The 20,606-nt window shown below is 37.1% G+C and overlaps 1 long non-coding RNA gene across 1 annotated transcript; it reads left to right on the top strand.

Annotated features, from left to right (window-relative positions):
• Positions 1-18,747, top strand: LOC125488989. Its single transcript, XR_007266646.1, has 2 exons — positions 1-1,323; positions 17,888-18,747. It is a non-coding gene; the product is annotated as an uncharacterized LOC125488989 (long non-coding RNA).
• Positions 18,748-20,606: the final 1,859 nt, after the last annotated feature.

Here is a 20,606-nt window from a genome sequence, read left to right as displayed (position 1 = left end):
TTATGTCAGTTTTGAGCAGTCAAATCATTCTGTATATCCGGACTTGATAGCCTCAGAACAAAATACCTAAGTACCTGTCTTATTTTCTTATTAAAAACAGCATAAATGATTCTCAGCAGCTTAGACTGATAAATATAGTTGGGCAAAACGGTGGCTTTCTTAAAAATATATGTGTAATCTTTACTTCTGTTTTAAAGCGGGCATTCTTGTTATCAACAATCTCATAAATTTCTACAGCAACTTCCAAGTTATTTTGTAAAGTGGTCAAAGCAATCTCTTACAAAATAAACCAACAACTTTCTAATACAGAATGTTGAGATTGCATGTGGCTGTCCCACAGGTACCTACTGCGGTCAGTGACCTGTATGCAATTAATTTAATTACTAAAATGAATAAATACGACAACTTTCTAAAATAGGAGGGTAGGTGCGTTAGAGTAAGGCCTTTTCAATAAAAAGCAGCACTTTATTTTGGAAAAACGGCAACAAACCGCATCCTTTGCGACAGCCCTATCTCCGGCAGTTCTGAACTGCAATTATAAATAACCTGAATAAAAAGGCTACTTATACCTATAATTACGAATCCTCTGCATTTATCGAACAATTTAACCGCTACACACACCCACCGCAACGATAAAACTGTCCGTCAACTTACATAAAATAGTCTTATTGAGTCATTATCGAAGCTCATATCCTTACTTCCTTATTTTTTCGCTCATCAACAATTGGCCATCAATAGCCGCCGCATGTAATTACAACACTCGGTACAAGTTGTAGCGAGTTCAATGAGCTGCCGGTGTGCCAAGTGGCTAGTAGCGAGTCTAGTGTGTGTGTGTATCCGAACTTGACCCGTGACTTTTGCAAGCGGCCGCCATCCCTCCCCGGCGCGGCGTCGGCGGCGCGGGCGCACGCAGCGAGCGCAAACACTACCGCACCCACAGCTGAGCCGCACGCGTCTCCACCATGTTCCCGAACCCCTTCGACAGGAAACACTCCACCCTGAGGCAGGCCCTGGACCGCCTGCTCAACCGGGAGCCCAAGCTCAGAGACAGAAATGCCCTCTCCAGGAAATCCAGCAACACCTCCGCGTTCTCCCGAACATCCAATGGAAGCGCATCCTCCGAGACTAAGAGGATCTTCGAGGCGCTGCTGCTCCGCCGGTCCTGAGGGCGGCTGCCAGGAGTGAAGGATACAATCTGATGAACTCTTGAAAAGGACAGTTTCAGTGATTATCAGTTCCTAGTGCCAGTTACGATGATAATGGATGTTGGGGCCGCTGGTCTCTAGTCAACTCGGACGAAGCTGATCATGCACTACAAAATCGGTGAGCATAAAACTATGATATTTTTTAAATACCTTATGTGTATGTGTGTATAAATAAGGTAAGTAATAAATCTGGTATGCGTTTACGTACGAGTATGACAACGAACGCTGTGCCACGATTCATTGTATGAACTATTGTGGAAACTACAAATAGGTCGGTATAGTTAATTAAATCCAACTTGCATCATTCGTCATTGGCAAGTGTAGTCTGCTTATTTAATAACTTATAGCAATAGCATCATAATATGTAGAATGAAGTTTATTTATAAAACTCATGTCACGGTTTATCTGCTGCAAGAACAATTAAGAATATTTAGCTTCTAACACTATACTTATAGTAAGAAAATATAGTTCTAGTTTTTTATTCTTAAAAATTAAAAGATAAATGCTAAATACAATTAATGAAATATGAAATACCTAAGTGCTATACCTATATGTTTAATAACAATACGGTTTATGAGTACCGCATCGGTTGGTACTTACATAGATGAAGGTACCGTTCAATACTATCCTGTCATATGTTGATAATTTTCGTAACATTGTTTACCTTGCCTAGTTTAAATTTTGAGCAATAAGCATACATAAAGTCGGGCAGATATTCTTACAACATGGACTTGGTAATGCTTTTGCAATATTCAGAATCTTCAAAAGTCTGTGCAACTGGTCATTATGTCCTTGGGATATTATACGCTGCATATTGTTTTAAATTACGTTTAATTTTATTAATAACTAATTGGATAGCTCAGTATAAAGAGTGTTACAAAAATTGTATTGTACCGGCACTTCTAACATCACTAAAAACTTTTCACTATCATAGTTTTTCATCTTTCAAAGGACACTGTAGAGGATTTTTACGACTTATTTTCGATAACATAGGGAGCTAAGATAAATTACTTTAAAATCGAAACATTCAAAATATTAATGCTCATCCTAGCCGTAGTACTAAGTATTTTGAAGGTTTAGGAATAAGTTTCCTCACGTTGCAGTGGCAATGCCATATTCTGATATTTTCTCAGAACTGACTCAAGTTATGTGCAGGTTATTGACCGAAAGGCTATTGCAGCACCAGACACACATGGACATATCAGACTGACCCTAGGGACGAAACAATTAACTTTGATTACAATCATGTGGCATACGCCGCCACAACTTGCAAAGATAAGTTCCAGGTTAAAGGTTAACAAACAACGTTTTATTTTATGTAAATCTATCTCTTAAAGTTTCTATTTTGGTCAGCAATATTATATACTATCATAACATTATGTACATGTTACATTAGTTTCATTATAATTAGAATGATTATTGCAAATAGCTAAAGTAATGTCTCGTTAAAACAATTTAATGAGCTATAAAAAAGTGGAGTTGGTAATATTTGTAGTAGACATCTTCAATTTTACCACATGAGATGTAGGTACGAAATAAATGAATAAACTATTAATATAACAGACTGGTACCTAATTGCCGCTTAGTTTTACTTTCATTTTTCTTCATGATCAAGGGCCGTTTCCAAATAAGTATACTCGTATGTTTACCATTTTAAAATGTAATCTAAATCAAGCACTTTTTTTACATTTCCTCAACGTACGTTCAGTACGGAATGGAGCAAACCTTCCATCATTGCACACAGAACTAGTCTTGTACTCAGTTTCGCAGGCCGGCGTGGTGTTGCGAAAACCGCCGCAAGTCTTTCTCGCAACAACTTGTTCCAATACCGAGCACCTGTATCGAGTAACATGCTCACTTACTCACCTTACGGACCCGATTACCGGAAACCCTGTCCTTCAGAAGTTTCATTAGCACATGTAGGTATACTTTTCTCGAAGCGTCTGAATGGATAGAGCTCCAGTGACTTTTGCCATTCGAAATGCTTAATTTTCCATGCGCATTTTCATGGCTGATCAGAGACTACAGATTGACCTACTCCTCATACCAAACTACCATAACCATAGCATTTATAGGACTCTACTTTCCTGCCAATTAAAGTTCTCTACTTAGAATTGGCCCTATGTTCTGATTTTCTGAAGTGGCCAGTTACAGGCTGATATGCTGAACGACGTAGGAAAATAATAGCTGTTCATACTTTTTGGTTGAGTTTGGTTGATAATATAGCCTTTTTTGCTAAGAATAATATGATTTATTTGTTTAGCTTCTTAACTTTTAATAAAATATCAATTTTTCCTCTTTCGTATTCGCGTAACCCTGAACAGACGAATTTCAGAGTTTAATATTACAAATTCTGTTGAATTAAACATATTTTTTATTGAGTAATACTGGATCTTGATTTACATTTCTCAACTTTTTATATACTTAGGTACAATTTATGTAAGGTATAGTATAATTTTAAGAATCAGCGACCATGTTTATTTAGAAACAATCGTAGACGAATAACTGTTATAAAATAGTGTATCTATCTCTGAACCAGTCCACAACCATGATGATGATCATCGTAATCACCAGATCATCGGTCAGATTTGACAAGAGAGCGTGTCAGTGATGGTACGGTAGCTGTTCCTTCTTCTTCTTATCGTGTCGACGACAAACCAACAAAGTCGCTAAATAATACATGCCCAGAACGGGGGGGGTCATAGGACGCCAAGAAGAAGAAGAAGAAGAACTGGGTCACCGATACTGCACCGCCCGCTGGTAGCGGTCATGAGCTCTTCCCGCGTACAGATGTAAGGACAGCTGTTCCATATACTGCTGGGAAGCTCCCATCGTTCATATTCTACTGAACATAGAACACTCTCACGGTAGGGTATCTGTAGATATTAAATTGATAGTATAGTGTCACAGAAGCTAGTGTGACTCTAGCTTAAGTCACGTGCAGGGTCACTGTAGTGTCAAGAGATCAATAGTTAAAGATGACTTTAATGATATTTATATCACAACATTTACAACTATCATAAGAGAAAACTATGCATTTACACATACATACCAGCAGCAGCAGCTGTATGTAAGTTTTTAGACTGTTATGTAGACTGTTTGAAGCTTATTGTCAACATGAAGCATTATCGAAGTTTCCTATTTATCTAACAAAATCTTGAGGTAACCTATACTTAAACAGTTTGTCAAAATTTATTTTCGTGTCATCTACTTCCTCGTAGGTAACATCTTTTTCAAAACCGCACAATGTCCTTATATCTATGAGACTATGAGACGCGATAATTATTGCAACTCAAAATGTTTTGATTTGTTGCAAACTTCCGCCTAATGCTTCCGACAGTTTAACTGTTCAACTTGAGTTAAATTGACAGTCATAAAAACAGTGTTATAAATGTACGAGTAGGTGTTAGATTAATATTTGAAAAGTAATTTGTGTAACGCGCGCCTTTCCCTTAAAATAATAACGCCGGTCAAACCACAGTGAAAGCTACACATTCCCAGCCGCTTTATGAAGCTCTATGGTTTTTTTTCACTTATTATGTCACCTCGAACCTAATGTTTGCCTGATTGTTGTAAAACCTTTGCTGTGAACTAAAAACTGTTATTAAAAGATTGTGTGTAAATGTTATACCGTCTTTTATAGTGGCGCCCAACGTGGGGCTCTAACTCACAATCATAATTTGTGCGAGTCATAAACTTTTACGCGTCCCCGGTAAATAACATGCCGAGAACGACGCGCAACCGGCGAGAACAAGAACAGCAATCAGAGGACGATATGAGCGACCACGAAGCGGAGCAGAGCACCCCGAACATCACCACCGGAGCCATCAACGTCGTGTCAATGACCGACGCGCAGCTGACGGCGATCATCGCTGCGGTCTCCCGGAGCCAGGCGGAAACCAACCGGCAGATGTTCGAGACCTTCCTCTCCAGCCCTCATGCGAGTACATCCGCACCCGCGCCAGTAGACGCGGCGCGACAACGACCCGGCAACTTCGTCAAATGCACCGCACGTTTCGACGGCGCGGCCCAGAGCGACGAAGCGCTGGAGGCATTCATCGACACCATCGAGATCTTCAAAGAATGCGCGAACGTGAGCGACGACCACGCCCTGCGAGGCCTGCCGATGCTGCTGACCGGCGAGGCCGCCGTCTGGTGGAAAGGTGTCCGCTCGTCGGTAACTACGTGGCAAGTGGCGCTGCAGCGGCTTCGCGGCAGGTTCGGCGCGCCGCGGCCCGCCCACCGAATACTGCGGGAGGTGTTCGCGAACGAGCAGGGCGACGAGCGCGCCGACGCCTTCGTGTCCCGCCTGCGCGCCATGCTGTGCAGGCTGCCCTATGTCGTGCCGGAGCAGATGCAAATCGACATTGTGTATGGACTACTAGATAGAAAAATAAGGAAATACTTGCCTCGTGATACTATTTGTAACTTAGAATCATTGCTTGAAGCGGCTAGGAACGTGGAGGAGTCCCGCGCTGAGGTCATTGAGGACCCCACCGACCGTAAGCCACGCACGTCGGTAAGTCAATCATCATTTCTCCTACCTACTCCGAGCGATGCCACTTTGTTAGATGATATAGCAAAACCCAAACGAGTACGGCCGCGTTGTTCATTTTGCAAACAGTTTGGACATGCAGTGGAAGAATGTCGCAATCGTCAAACTCGCGATGAAACAAAACGTCGTGAAGACGAACAGAGTAGGCGCGATACTCCCTATTCTGCTAATAGTGAACCATGTAAAGTTGGCAACGCGCCCAGTGTACCTAACACTGAAGTGCCTAGTACCAGTTCGGGTATACGGTGTTATGGTTGCGGCCAGCGAGGGGTGGTGCGTTCTAAATGCGAAGCGTGTCGTGTGAAGAATGATGTTGCCACCTCTTCGATGGACGTCGACTTCAATAGCGCGACCGTCACCAATAACCCCGACTTGCCTATGGTAAAGGTTACAATAGCAAGTAAAGTAGGTGTTGCCATTTTAGATACCGGGGCGACGCATTGCATCGCGAGCCCCGCGCTTTATAATGTACTCGTTGATAACTACGCGCACTTCGAGGAGATAGAACGTAACGTGAGCCTCGCCGACGGAACCAGCCAACTATGTAAGGTACTTAGTACCAACGTCGATGTTACGTTGTACGGACGGACCATACCTACGCAATTCCTTGTGTTCCCCGGCGCTAACACTAGAACATTGTTAGGGCGCGATTTTATTACCGACGCAGGTGTGATCTTGAACATAGCCCAAGGTACGTGGTGTTTCACCGACACTCCTGGCAACTCACGCGAATTTACGCGTGCGTATGTGTTGCCGGTGAACCAAAACCACCAAATAAAGGTGAGCAATGAGGAGTCTACTGCCTCTCCCATGAACAGAATGCCTCCCAAGAAAGGAGAAGCTCTGAAGAAGGGGGAGAAGCTGCTTGGTGCTGACGTAGAACAGTACAACGTGCAGATAGAACACGCGCCCGGGAGACCCTACGTTACCGCCGGCATGCTACCGCGGCCGAGTAGCCCCGTACGGTGTTATCGTTGTACTGCCACCGTTGATGTGTTAACTCGATCTCATGGCCACATTAGGGAGAACCGGCTGAAGGATCCGGAATACAAACCGTTTGGGGAGAGACCATGTACTGACCACGGTGCAACAGCAGACCTCTCTGATCGCATCAGGATCCCTGTACACGTGAAACGCAAGCGATTTAGGCCGCGTCAACTACTGGCTAATCCTTACGCGGAGTCGTATCGTTCGGATTAGAGGGGGAGACTGTAACGCGCGCCTTTCCCTTAAAATAATAACGCCGGTCAAACCACAGTGAAAGCTACACATTCCCAGCCGCTTTATGAAGCTCTATGGTTTTTTTTCACTTATTATGTCACCTCGAACCTAATGTTTGCCTGATTGTTGTAAAACCTTTGCTGTGAACTAAAAACTGTTATTAAAAGATTGTGTGTAAATGTTATACCGTCTTTTATATTTGTCATTTAGAACTTTGGCCCAATTAATAAATATTATGATTTTCTTTGCATTAACACAATAATTTAGTGTAAGTACTTATCCTATGTAATATCTGTAATATTACTACACCTGCAGCTACCCTGCTACGATGTACATAATAAATACATAAATATCATTTAGTTACAAGCATATTTACCTAAAACCTGCACATACCTAATACATAATAATAGTATAGGTACCACGAAGTCATTGATACAAATGTAAAATTAAAGTACTTACTTAAGTTCGTTTATTTTTCTTAAGAAATAAAGTACATACGAATATAGACTCAAAATATGTTAAATGTAAATACCTATTAGTCGTGCGTGGTTGCAACATGCAAAAAACCGGAGGACTTTTTTTCTCGTCGTGCTTTGTTAAACAATAAACGGATAAGATAGAGTAAGCATCACGTACAAAAACATAGCTGAATACTGTCCGCATGAATGTCCCTCCTTATACAGCTATATAATGATTACCTTTGTACGAATGAATAAAGTCATATACCTTCTGACCAAACTATTTCAAAATAAAAGCTCACTTGGAAAGTGAGTTGTTATTAAATTTGTCGAGAACACTTTTTTGTCACCAACACTCTATCTTGCTCGTATAACGTATATTGTTTATCAAAGTCGTCGTGCCACGTGAGTGTTGCAACTCAGTCATTCCAAATATTAAAATTAAGAAGACATTGCACTCCGCAGCTTCAAGGTCTAGACCGCAAGTCTCGTGATGACTAGAACATAAGAATTAAATTATTTTGTGACCTTTAATCTTGTTGCTAAGTAGTAGCGATCCTACTGATGGTGTTTCTAATTTTGTTCTTTTCTAATCAATCAGAAATGAACAAGTAGTACAAGTTACTTATTGTGACAATTAAGTGGTACTTAATACAATAGGTACCTTAAAAGAAAGGGAAAATAAATAAATATTAAATATGTTTTTTAAACTTAGTACAAATTTAACACACAATGTAGGTAGGTACATTACATGTAGACCAAAGATAACATACTCAAAAATTTATTTGTTGAATGTAAGTAGAAGTAGTAGATTTTCCAGTAGTAGGTGGGTAATTCCGAATTATAAATGTCGCAGGCATCTGGTTTAATATCCTTTTTGATTGAACCACTAGCCCGTTCATTGGATGGCGCTACTCAATTGTATGACTAGGCCGAACGTTGATTGTGCAAGCGTCACAAAACGTCCAACTAGTTAGCTGACTTAAAATCAGTCAGGTGGTGAATAAAACAAATATCGTCTATAATATATATATAATAGCGTCTAACAGCTAACAGCTGACACAAAAAGCACCTATATTGTTAGTTTTTTGCAAATAATTTAGCTTTAAAGTGCGTTATTTGTGTTACAATAGTGTGACAACATGGATTTACCTATTGTTACGCCGCGGGCGAATAGTTTCAAAGAAAAAATTGGGGTGAAACTGGATAATTATGAACAACAATATGAAGGTACGTTTATTGTTATTGTTTAGTTAATTTGTGAGATAAGAGCTTTGTAACATAGTCTTTTTGTTGACTCTTGTCTGGTCATGTTCACCCTAACCAGACATTACAAAGTTGCTATACTATATCCCATTCAACGACTTCGCTGAATGACGTTCAGTCAGCAAGACGTCGAACGTTACAATCAACGACTTGAAGAGTTGTCCTTTAGTCATACAACTGATACAACTGAATAGCGCCATCCAATGAACGGGCTAGTGGTTCAATCAAAAAGAAGATTAAACCAGATGCCTGCGACATAAATATCATATAAATGTGTATAAATAAGTTCTTCTGAATGTTCTAGGCATATTTAGAAATAAGTTTTTGCGAGGTTATAGCTGATCGTAAAATACATATGGTTCTTTAACTTAAATAACCTAAAACTCATTTTAAATCTCATTCGGAATAACTCGCATTCATTCGGAATTACCCAGGTATCTCCTTGAAGTTTCAGGAGCAATAAATTAGTTTACTCGTAGTTTAATACACTTTAATTCATATTAATCTCACAGATCCCACTATCCCTCTGTATGGATGATCTGATACCGATAAGATACAAAAATTTTTTTTGTAAAAAAGGCATTAGCTAGGTATATAGTTCCAGTAGTCCATGTAACTGAATTCAACTTAGGCCAACTGTTGCGGACTGTAAGAGGCATTAGGTAGCGCCATGCCGACTTTATCTTATTTACGGCGAAGAATGTTGCAAATAAGAAGGTTTACCTAATACATAATGCAGAAAATGTGTCATCATCATTGATCAGCCAATAATCATCCACTGCTGGACATAGCTCTCTCCCAAGGAGCGCCTCTACACTCGGTCCTCGGCTTTCCTCATTCAGACACTACCGGCTACTCGCCTATAGGTCGTCAGTCCAGCGGGCAGGAGGGCGTCCCACGCTGCGTTCCTAATTAGAATTGCTAGGTTTAATTATAAATGAACTTAAAGTTTAGATTAAATTAGTTTTCATCTTCATTGAATATAGTCGATAATAATGTTTGCGCCTTTGGGTCGTTTCGGTCATTGAGTCTAACATATTTTGGCGAGAAAACTAATAAATTAATTTGAAAAGTTGTGGAAAATTATTAGCCTTGAAATTAAATCAATTTTAAAAGACCGCTATTTCTTTTTAACCGGCTGAGCAACATAAAAAATATGAATAGTGTTATTATTTTCCTCATTTAAAACGACAAGGAAGCAATGATAGCCAATAAGCCATAATTAATAACTATATTGCCTGAGTACCCTAACCTATGGACCCAAAAAGTTGCTTTAAAATCCCAATACTTAGACCTGTACATACCTAATAATAATACATAATAATTATACTGTACAAGTAGGTATAATAACACATCAACAGTAAACAAAAACGGGCTGATGTTGTGACAGTATTCTGGAAATGTGATAAGAAAATTTTAAATACCCTTTAACCACAGCCCATATTCATAAAACCACTGTCAATTTGTAAATGTTATATGAGAGAAATATTATGATCAATCTGTAGTCCTTAAGTAAGTTAAGTAGGATGTCAAATTAATCACAAATTCATATTTTTTCATAGTACCTTACCTACCTACCTATTCGGATCCAATTTATCGTTGTAAAAAGTAACTTCTCTATGCGATACCACCAACCACCCCAGATTACTTCATAAATTCAGATTGATTATGTGCATTGCATCGACACGCGCCACTCATGTGTAAACTATTCGTGCACTAGTTACCTTTACCTTGTACACTTCCTTTACTATAATAAGTATATCTAGGTACACAAATGTTCAATTATTGTTCAATGAATTAAATGTTGATAAGAATATACATGGCCAGCAATATATGAACCATTATTTTGAAGGACCCAAATAGCCGCGGGATGGTCTACACTACAATAGAAAGAAAGTAAGAATAATAGATTATATAACCACAAAACAAAAAATATTGTTTAAATAAAAACAATTAAACGTTCACTAAAAAAACATACGATACGCTTTAATACACAATAGTGGCAAAGGGACAACCTCAGCTAATGCTTCGTAATGCTTTCCAGTTATCAACATTGTTGACCCATAAAATACTTTAGTAGGTATGTGAACATTGCTTGTAAGCAGGAATAATATTTTTATGAGTGAAGTAAAAATAATTCAATTCATCCATAGGTAAGAACATAGTACATCCGTAGGCAGGAAAATATAACCGCGTTCAAAGTAAATTCTAGAACAGTTGGAAAACGTGAAAAAGGAAAAAGTTGCGTTAATTTCACGGAACTACGCTAACGTTACATTAGCATAGGAAATGGACTGGGTTCGGCTGTTGCCACATATCTGCATGCCAAACAGTGGACTGAAGGAAACACTAGCTGAGGTCAAACGTTAATAAAACTGTTTGAAATTTTATTCTAAACCTAAATATAGCATACTTTAATCCCATTCTCCGAATGTGTCGACTTTATAATGAGTTATCTGTGAGTAACAAAGACATTGATATTTTTAATAACAAATTCTTTACATATAAAAAATCTATTGGCATCCTTCAGAGCTCTAACCCGAATAGCTAGTTCTAATTATTTCAACTTCATAGTAATTTTTAGTTTTATTTAATAAAATTAGTAGGTATTTGGGCAGTTCTTCTTTTTAACCTACATAACTTAGTCTCCATCAGTTGTGAAGAAAAAATCATGAGTTTTTCAAATATTTATTTATTTATTTATATTTCAGCGTGCATTGTACTAAAAACACAACGGCTGTGCACGTTTACAAAAATATAAATTTATATTTTTGTATTTAAAATTACGTTACAGAGTGGTAAATCCGCGTGACAGAGGTGTATTTCATACGAATCTTGGCTGTCTCCCGCCACTTCATCCTGCGCATATTCGATAATGTTACAAAAAATATATATGACGACATAAAATATAAAAATTTGTTTAAACCCCAGTAGATATTACCTATTTAGTAAAACAAAATATATATTTTTAAATGATTTCAGAAATATTTTTAAAAAATGTTGAAAATTTGTCTCTTACTACCTAATGTTTTAGTAGTTACATTCTGTCACGTAGGTTGCCATTTAAAATATTTGTTTGAGCCACTCGTCCTTATTGCCATCGATCAGAGTTTAAGGTCTCCTTTTCCCCTTGGTAAGATTTCCCCTTTGAGATCCAGACACCGCGTATCGGCCACCCGCAAAGTGTGACAGGAGGTGCGTGTGTTTATTCGGCGACAGCTTCGTCACGTAGGTAATTGTTAAAATAAAATACAATTAAATTATTATTTTGTTATTTACTCATTGGTAATAACAATTACTTTGCAATCAACATGTGAATATTACACTTTATGTTACTGTTTAGATGCTAATCGACTTTGCAACACATTTTACCCCTCTGTCACACGACAAATCTGTCACATTCTTACGAAACACTCCAACCTGAGGAAATTCATCAAAGAAAAATTGAAGAGAAACTACACGTTTTGGTTAAAGTAAGAAGCGAAAGGAACGTCCAATACACTTGCGCTGCATTAATAAAAAGTTTCGTTTGTGAAAAAGGTAATTTCGTGCTATTGTTCTCAAGAACAGACGATGAATGTGGTAGACTGTTTAATATGGTGGAGAGTGATTTATCGGATGTTTGATGATAACATTAAAGTCCTTCCAGCTTCTAAGGCAATTAAAAAAGGAAAGAGTATTTTTTTCAAGTTCTAAGAGCAACTGCTGTATTTTCGAAATATGGCTGGTTAAAACTTTAACAAATTACGTAATTTTCCATTATGTTACTTAAATTTTAGGTTGCCGAAAATATTATTTGTGCAGATAAACACAATTTTATGTAGTTGGAACAAATTTGTCCTTTAAGTTCCTGAAATACGGATATTTCACTCTCCAGAGGTTCTCAAGTGTGATTTCATTAGTTATACTAATAATAAAGATATCTCCAGTAATTTTTTTGACTAACTTGAAACCATAATGATTTATAAGTAAGTTACTAAATTATTATTTTTAAATTAAACTGTTTTATTCCAAAACGCTGCCGCATATTTAATAGAATAACAACTATGTCACATGGTTTACCACTCTGTAACGATTGGTGTCTCCTGGTAATCAACTTATTTTTGGTCGTTTATATGTTCTGTTATAAATAGTGCAACTTTGGAAAAATCATATTAAATTTAGTCATTGATGTTAACGTCTATGCTGTTAATTTTTGACTGTAATTAGTAGCGAAAAAATATTTATAGCAAAAACAAGCTTCATTTTAGCTGAAATTGTGACAGAGTGGTAATAACTACTTAATAAATATTTTGTTATTACTAAAAATCCATTCCTTCATATGTTTTCTAAAATGGTATTTTGTTTATTAACGTATCAAAAAAGTTTCATTTTAATCGACGAAGACTATTTCGTTAAAATAAAATAAAAGATTCTGTGACGAAGGTGTAATTTTCTTTGCCTTATCCACGTATTATGTTCTGAAAATCTTGAAAAAATACTTAAACTTCGCGGCCAACCACCTTTTTCGATAGAATAGAAATGTAGCTATCATAAAAATTATTAGTGTTCACCAAAAAGCTAAAGTTATTTTTTTCAAATTCGGGATAATTTTTTATCCATTATGTAGGTTAAAAAGAAGAACTGCCCATTTACCTTATAGCATAGAACACATGTAATGAGTAATGTTCATCCTAAATAATTAATGTTGTGCATGCATGTTTTGGGTATCAATGTAGAACAGATGTTTAGTTGTATTTTTTAAATTTTGTAACCATTGTTATCTGTTTTGTGTGCCTCAATAAATAAATAAAAAAAAAAAAAAATAAATAAATAAACCCTGTCAATACACTGACGTGCAATAAAAAAGTTCCGTCTACCATTGACATTCCATATGTCACTGGATCTTTTTTTTACTCGTGAGTGTACTAATAAATAGCTGACAAAGGCAAGACATGACCGTAGCTACATGGGTACTATGAGACGAGTCGGTTAAGTGCCAAGATTTAGAAAGTCGTCTGGAAGGAAACTAACATTAGTCAATGATAACCCTTGTGTAAAGATTAGCCAGTTATTAGATTAGTTGACAGTTTATGTTTAAGGGCCCTTACAGGGTGACGTGCCGCGCCAATTTTGGGTTTTCAATGCTCTTCACACAGCACACGCAGTGACACGCACACATGTAAGTTTGCACAGTGGGTCGATAAACTTTTACTCGCCAACTTTATTGACAATTATTTTCAAGTAGTGATTTGAGGGTAAGTTTAATTTTTAATTACACTGGTAAGCACCAGGAAAGAGTAGAAATTAATAGGGGTGCCACTTTTCTCCATACTCGGAACCCGATTAGATTTCTAAACAAATGTGGTATTTACTTGTAGAAAGGTAACTACAGGTATTAAAGTGTAGATAATAAGTTATACTAAGGGTATACTAAGCCGAAAGGGGATGACTCAAGGGGTCATTCTGAACAACTTTAGTTCTACGAGTTTTGCAAAAACGCGAAAAAAGAAATTCGTTTTCCATGGTAAAAAGTCACGTGTCAACAAAGTTTCTATGATAAAGGTTTTTTTTGGTTAATTTTTAAAACTCGTAGAACAAAAGTTCAGAATCAGTCTCACTTGTTTTAACCCGACTGCCGAAGGAGGAGAGTAATGTTTTTTGATTGTATGTATGTTTGTAAGTATATTTTTTGGTGGCAGAATAATATTTTTTCATATTTTTAGAGTTTCGTACCTCAAAAGGAAAAAAGCAACCGTTATAAGATCTCTTTGTTGTCCGTCTGTCTGACTGACTGTCTGTCACTGCCCTTTTTCTCAGAAACGGGTAAAGATATCAAGCTGATATTTCGCATAGATATGAGGAGTACCCAAAAAAAATTGGGGTACTCCCATACAAGTAAATTGGGGCTGATATTTTTTCCGGTTATTTTGATGGTGTAGGTAGGGTATCGTTGAATAGGTCTTTTAATATAATAGGTATAAAAAAAGGTTAAAATATAATTATTTGGCTTTTACCCTTAAATTTGGGGACCACACCATAGACAAATCCTAATTTAAAAAATGATTTCAATAGATGGCGTGATTTTATGTTGGGTAACTCAGAATAAGAAGTGATGATATCTCAGAATAATAATGGTTAATGGTGCTATTCCGCTGAGCATCGAAACCGGTGGGACGCTAATGAAAAGTGGTCATGGAAATGCACCAGGGTAGACCCTGCTCCTAGAACAAGGCATGAGTTTGTGATTTGTGTGCGTGAAAAGCGAGGATGGAAACTTTGAATATTTTCTTGATTTTTTTATTATTGATGCAATAACATATAATTAGTATTATTCTGAGTTACCCACCGAAGTCACCCCGTGGCAGGTTGACTAGATAGGTACTTTTGCAAATCACGCCCTATATCGTTGTTTTTTTTAGTGGCTACTGTCTATAGAAGAAATTCCGTCATTGACAATTTTACGTTACGAATGAATTTAGTAAACCCAGTAAACCTAACTAATCCAGAGGAAACCTAAAATATCTTTCTCTCTCTCTCTTTGAAAAACATACTTAATAGCCCAAACTCGATTCTATTCTATTCTCTGTGGGGGTGTAAGTACCTGCACCTGGCTCTCTCGAGTGGAACCTTTGTGCATATCCCCAAGGTCTAAACTGCCTTCCTAAGCTTGAACCATTTCCCACCACGCTGGTCCACTGCGGGTTGGTGGGTTCACATATCTAGATGTGCTAAATCTAGATATGCAGGTTTCCTCACGATGTTTTCCTTCACCGTTAGAGCGATGGTATACATTGTACTTAAGTTAAAAGAACTCATTGGTACATGTCAGCGCCGGGATTCGAACCCGCATCTCTTGCGTGAGAAGCGGGCGCTTACCCGACTGAGCTACCACCGCGCCCAAACTCGATGCTTTTAGCTATTAAATCTTTGAAATAAAATTCAGTCACCTCCGTGTTACTGCCCTCATCAGATCCTCACGAGACCATGCCTCAACCAGCACCATGAGACTGTGTTTTTGAATCCTAACCTAATCTTCCTACGTATTGTCATCACTTAGATCCATTCACTATATTCCTGCTCCTCATACCAGGGCCGTGGGGAGGCACGTCAGCTTTTTAAAGACATCAGCAGCAGACTAATAGAAGTCTCAAGGGACCCTAGGGCTGGCACTTACCTATCACAAAGGCTAAGCATCGCTATATAGCGGGGTAACGCGGCCAGCCTCTTGGGTACCCTACCCGACAGTGGCAGCGATCTGGCCAGCATCTTCTTTTTAGTTTAATTTTAATTTTATATTAGTGAGTTTTAGTTAGGCATTAATAATTATAATTTAATCAAGAAGTACCATGGACTTAACTAATAAAAAACATTATCATTTAATTTATTGAATATAGTATAAGAATTATGCTTCCTCAATTTCAAATCAAATTATGTTGGTGTCATAAAAGTTGAAAAAGTGCAATGACAACCAATGTGCAGTGATTTTGTGTCTGTACACAATTAGATCGCGAGCTGTCAGTGCCGCCTAAACCGACGTGACCCTTCTTTGGAGGCCACCGGCCGACTGAGTCAAACGTCGCTTGTGTTTATGATTTTATAACACAGAAAGCCGCCATAGATATTTGTATGAAGATTTGAGGGAAAAAAATTGCTCAATTTTGGGATTAATTTACACAAAATAGGTGTGTGTTTATTAAAAAACAAGGTATTTAGCGCCTAGTCCAAGCATTTATCTTTATAATTTGATAAGAATCATATGAAAATTCTTGATAATTACGACACAGTTGTTACAATACGGGAGTGTGATTTACTGGTTTTTCGTAATTAATTTACAGTTATCCATAAGCATTTACTTAAATTCGAATGATTCAGCACCTAGCTAGACTCTTCGGCTACCTGTGTGATTTTTTTCAAGGCTGTAGAGCATCATTTACTACATAATTCTATGACAATGCCAACCCTCGATTGCCTATTGCCGACCCTTAACTAGGGTTAGTTTTTGTGCAACCCCTATGCCATAATAGCTTTATTTACTGTAAAATAATAAATCAAAAATATAATTTCTCGGATCTGTTTATAAAGCGTACCTACTTTATATTTACTACATATTTAATTTCATATCAATGTCCGCTTTAGATAAACTGACCTAAAAGTATGTGAAATAAAAAGACCTACTGACATCCCTGACATGTCCTAATTTTCACATCGATTCGTTTGCAATCAAGTCTGCACTGTCACTTGCGATAACCTTATCTATCTGAGAAACGGGTGCCGGAATTATTATGAATTATTTACTTATTTTTTACGCAGAGTAAAGGATTCTCCATCCTTAATTTGGGGTTAATTTATAATTGATCCTGTTTATACGTTGTTAGATTTGATGGATTTTTTCAGAAGAGAGAGAAGTTGTTTAGAATGCCGAGCTGAACTAAGTTGCCCCCTTCGGCTTACTATAGTAACTATACATACAACTTTTTCAAGAACAAAATACATCACTTATGTGACTCCCTTTTAAGTGTTTTTTTAACAAATTGTTTTTAAATACTTATATAATAATAATATTATGTTATTCACTAAAATATTTTAAGTAAAGTACCTACATAAAACTATATAAGTAATTATGTTTAAAAAAATACATAAATTACTTACTTAAAATATAAATAAAATACCTACAACCGTCTCTGACATGAGATTCAATTACATAAGGTTAGAGAAAAATCCTACCAAGCGATAGAGGCTTAGTTATTTGTCACGTAGTTCATAAGTATACCGTATACCTAAATAAGGTATATTTGCAGTGTGACCTTCCTACTGAATTGTTTAGTATAAATAAGAACATAATTGAACCTGATATATTTGTACATTAAGAAAGTACGTGTACAAACAGACCAGACAAATTTGTCCCTGAAACAGAAAACTGAGAATTCAAGGGGAGAATCCCTTCATGCTCCCCATTTGGTCCAAAAGCCAACGCAAGGTTGATAATGATAACAAAATGCATCCCCGTACATAACACTACACCTACATAATATAAACTTTCCCCCTTATTCATAAAAAAGTTACTGGACGGATTAACTATTGAACTGTTTTGTCACTCTCTGTCAAAGAACAAATTGTTCTCTGTTAAATTTTTGTTTTATGTTTTACTTACTGGTTTGTGGCTTAATTTTTACTGAAATAGTTTTATTTAATTTTTTCAGGTGTGACAAATGCGTTCGAGACCCGACTCAGCGGCGCAGCCTATTAGGAATATACCACAGGAATTATGAAAGACTCCTCCTTAGTTATTTATTATAATACATAATCGGCATATAATTATTGAGGTATATTTTTGCATAGTATGGTAATCGATCTTTATTTAACGTTTAAGTTTATTTTTTGTTTACTTACTTACATAAGTACTAATCACGCCAAATATTATTTTATGTTAGTTAATTATAAGTTAGTTTCTTACTCATTGTTAAGTAAAGATGCTTGGAAAGAAATAGAATAGCTAGTAGTACTTTGCAATAAAAAATAAAAGTAACCAGTGATGTTAATTCGACCCTCGTAAAGTAGGTACTTAGAGTCTGTACCTACTTAAAAACTGAACATTAGGTACCATTACTGAATTGAAGGGTTCTGGAATATGTGATTGTTTTTAATTATATGCACCGGCTATTTGAGAAGGACACTCGCATAAATTAGTAATATTAATATTCAGAATCTAACTACATACTTAGTAACTAGCTGAATTCATAATACATAATAGTACGTTGTTACCCAAGGGATTTAATTTTCAGATATATATAAAAAAGTCTTTCAGAGCAAGAATAACGAAAAATTATGAACATTAGAAAATACATGCTTAGTTCTTACCTAATTTGTAGCAAGTGTACCTAAGTATGTACAGAACGGGGAGTATCAATGTACCAATGAAATTGCATAATAACTACCTATGTATTTACGCCATTGAAAGCTTTAAATATGGCCTAATATAATTTTAAGAAAATATAAAACACTTCCTAATAAATTGCAGGCTTTTTTAATGTGTTAATTTTTAATAAAAATTTAACAATTACGCTGTGTTTTAATGTACTTACTTACTTCATACAATATTGTGATATACACTCACGGGCAATGAAAAAGTTCCACTCAGAAAATGCCGACACCAAACAATCCCTTTTTTTTCAAACATTAAATTTAAAATCTGAACAAAATATTACCGATTTTAGTTGATAATATCCTGATGTAGGTAGGTACATCAATGTTGCAGAAGGCGTTCAGTGGAACCTTTTCATTGCCCGTGAGTGTAACATTTTAGTAAAATGTGAAATAACTCTGCGTTTTGAATAACATCGAAGGCCCGGTTCGATTCCCGGCTTGGCCAGATATGTCTCGCTTGTGTCTACGAGCTAATTAAGTGTAAAACTACATTATTGCTATTTATAATTTCATTAATTTCTACTATCTGACTTAGGAAGTCAGACTACTAGCTAGCCTTAAAATATCCCTTAGTCGTCTCTTTAAAAAATGTGTTAAAAGGCATATTACAAGATGTAAGTATGCATATATTTTCTCATCTACCCATTAATAACCAAAGTTGAATTAAATACTTACTTTATATAGAAATGTAGAGATTACCCAACGTAGAAACATTAGGCTGAACAAGATTTCTTATTTTTCTACCTCTTAGTATATTTATATACTTAATTCCTACTTTTGTTCAAAACAAAAGTAATCTCGAACAAGTGGTTAGTTGTAGGTTCACAAACTACGGAATTATACACGTGTTTTCTTGCGTGAGGATCCGGTAAAGGTCATACAGCGGAGGCGTCGAAACAAAAGAAGATCTTATGGAAATTTCGGTTTGTCTGAGACAGAGGTACCGCGGTAAACATAAGTGACAAATAGGTACATAAAGGGCATGACCCCATTGATCCTTTGGGACGACGCGACGCGATGCGGAACGCAGCAGCTCGACTCACCAATGGGGCCTCACCCTTAGGTAAAGACACGTTAGCACGGGAAACGTTATTTTAACGATTCCCGATTATTTTTCTATTTGATCCATCACCGTCATCGTATGGTTAAACGTGTGGACACTGATGGCGTTTTGACTGGTTCACCGATTGAAAGAAGATCAGCAGGCTATGGAAAGACCTACTTATGCTCAGGGTTATGGAAGGATCTATTTTCGCAAATACTCAAAAGTCGCCGAATTTTCCGAATGACTCCCTAAGTCACCCTTTCGTTGGCTAACCAAACACTCATCATGAAAATAAGAAACCTTAATTACCTGCTACATAATACAAAAACGGACACTACAGTTTTATTATAATGTACGTACCAAATAATGACTTACTCCGCTTCCGAGGTCTGATTTGATTTTTTGCGCAACCCTGATCTTTGACTAAGATTAGGTAAGAGAAGTTACCCTTTGCCCCGTTAATAGTAGGTAAGTACCAACTTGAGGAGATTTAATACGGTGCGGGATGTTTATTCGAAGAAACGCAGCGATTCCAATTCTATAATATATTGACAATTAAATCATAATAATATTATCTAAGGTTTACTGCGCTGAAAAATCTCAACGGCATAATAGCATGCCACTTAAACGTGGTTTAACACGGTACTTGCAGAAAGACGTGGATTTTGATGTCGTAGAGCTACGAGCGACGGCTTTTCGAACGGTGTAAAAACTAGTACTCTGTAGTGTGTTTGCTGATTAGAAGATAAGTGCCTGTTAGTTTTAAAGCGTAAGATGATTGTTATCAGTCGAAATAAACCGAAAGCAGGGAGATTACTTAGACAGGTAGCCCAGCCACGACATACATTTAATAATAATGTATTTCAATATTCTACAAGTTATTATCGAGCTGTAAACGCATTTATTACATTGAATAGGCGTGTACCTACCAGTTGTAGTGAATCGTCGCC

The sequence above is a fragment of the Plutella xylostella genome, chromosome 9, assembly GCF_932276165.1.
Source record: "Plutella xylostella chromosome 9, ilPluXylo3.1, whole genome shotgun sequence".
Lineage (NCBI taxonomy): Eukaryota > Metazoa > Arthropoda > Insecta > Lepidoptera > Plutellidae > Plutella > Plutella xylostella.
The sequence above is the reverse complement of the archived record's forward strand: the minus strand, read 5'-3'. Positions and strand labels throughout refer to the sequence as shown.